Source organism: Medicago sativa, chromosome 6, assembly GCF_051527215.1.
Source record: "Medicago sativa cultivar Bolivia chromosome 6, Bolivia_mono, whole genome shotgun sequence".
In the NCBI taxonomy this organism is placed as follows: Eukaryota; Viridiplantae; Streptophyta; class Magnoliopsida; order Fabales; family Fabaceae; genus Medicago; species Medicago sativa.
In genome coordinates, this window is record NC_140754.1 from 2,546,927 (window position 1) to 2,548,585 (window position 1,659).

The window sequence follows — 1,659 nt, forward strand, 5'->3', positions numbered from 1 at the left end:
TTGGTACACGTCTAATAAAAAAATTAATCCCTTGTCACTAGAACCTGATTTTTTTTACTTAGTTCATTTTTCTAGAATAATAGCAGAAAAAGAAACAAATGGTCATGCCGTCATCCATGATATGATAGTATGAATATTACTATAATGAATTTTTTTAATATTAATATTTACATAAACGTTGGCTGCTCTTTCTATCTTCCTTCGTACACTCAACCTCGTATCCTATAAATACCACAAACTAAGTCAAAGTTTCATAAACAAAACACAAAAACTCAAACACAAAACAAAAATGCAAACTCAACAAGAAAACGAAGAAACTTCTTCAGCAATGGACTCATTTTTGTGTCTAAGTTTCAGTACTTATTCTTCAAATAACATAAACGACGTCGCTCAACAAGTCACTAATGAAAACGACATTTCAAACACTCAAAACGACAACGACGATTTCGAATTCGTCGTGTTTCGTAGTCACCGTCGCAATGCAACAGATGTTTTCCCGATCTTCAATCGCGACCAGAGAAGAAACTCCGACGCGGATGACATTTCGATTTCGTTGAAGAATTTGTTGATCGGAGATGAGAAACGGAAACTTCACGGCGGCGGAAGAAGAAACTCTGACGCAGCGGAGATTTTGAATTCGTTGAAGAAACTTTTCATCGGAAATGAGAAAGAGAAACGGAATAGTGTACCTTCGTCGGAGGTGGAAGATGATCTGGATTCGATTCCGGCGGAGTCGTATTGTTTCTGGACACCAAAATCATCTCCGATGAATTCTCCGATAAAATGTAAGAAAAGCAACTCAACTGGTTCATCTTCGAATTCTTCATCTTCGCGATGGAAGTTTCTGAGTTTACTCCGGCGAAGCAAAAGCGACGGAAAAGAGTCCTTGAATTCGTTAACTCCAGCAAAAAAGGGGAATTTGAAGCTGGTTAGCGGTGAAAAAACCATTGTCGGAAAAAAATGCCGGTGACGGAGAAGAAAACTCCGGCGACGGCGTCAGCGATGGAAGTGTTTTATGGAAGAAAGAAAGAGGCGAGGGTAAAATCGTATTTACCTTATAAGAAAGAGTTAATTGGGTTTAGTGTTGGTTTTAATGCTAATATTGGAAGAGGTTTTCCTCTTCATGTTTGATTAATTTTAATTCAAATTTTAACCATTTTTAGTCCAAAAAAAAATTGATTATGACTATAGGTTAATTTTGAGGTATTAATTTATAGTATAGAAATCATTTTTGAGGTATTAATAGGTTATTTTTGGTTTTTTATGTTAGATTTCATATAATGAAATAATAAGGTTTTTGTAAGTATTGAATCATGATCTATGAAAAAGATGTGTGATAATATTTGTGGATTATGATGTATTTGTCATTTTGTGTGTGGGATTGAGAAAGGGATCATTGACCACTTTCTAGTCAAAGGGTATTTTCTTAAGCCAAAAATATATTAGCGATCATTTAATTTAATTTAAAATTTTAAACATGTCATCCATATCTAAAAATAGCTCCCTTAAAAAAAATCTCTAAAAATATTTACGCAATTGAACAAGATATTACCATTGGCCCAGTGGCAAATGTGTGAGATCTAAATTCAAATCCAACTCATTTATTGTACATTCAATAACAAAATACACAGCTAAATCAACTTTCATTATTTATTAAAA

General features: G+C 33.9%; 1 pseudogene; it reads left to right on the forward strand.

Moving 5' to 3' along the window:
- Window positions 1-247: 247 nt before the first annotated feature.
- LOC146912004 (uncharacterized) lies at window positions 248-1,337 on the forward strand (annotated as a pseudogene).
- The last annotated feature ends 322 nt before the right edge of the window (window positions 1,338-1,659 follow it).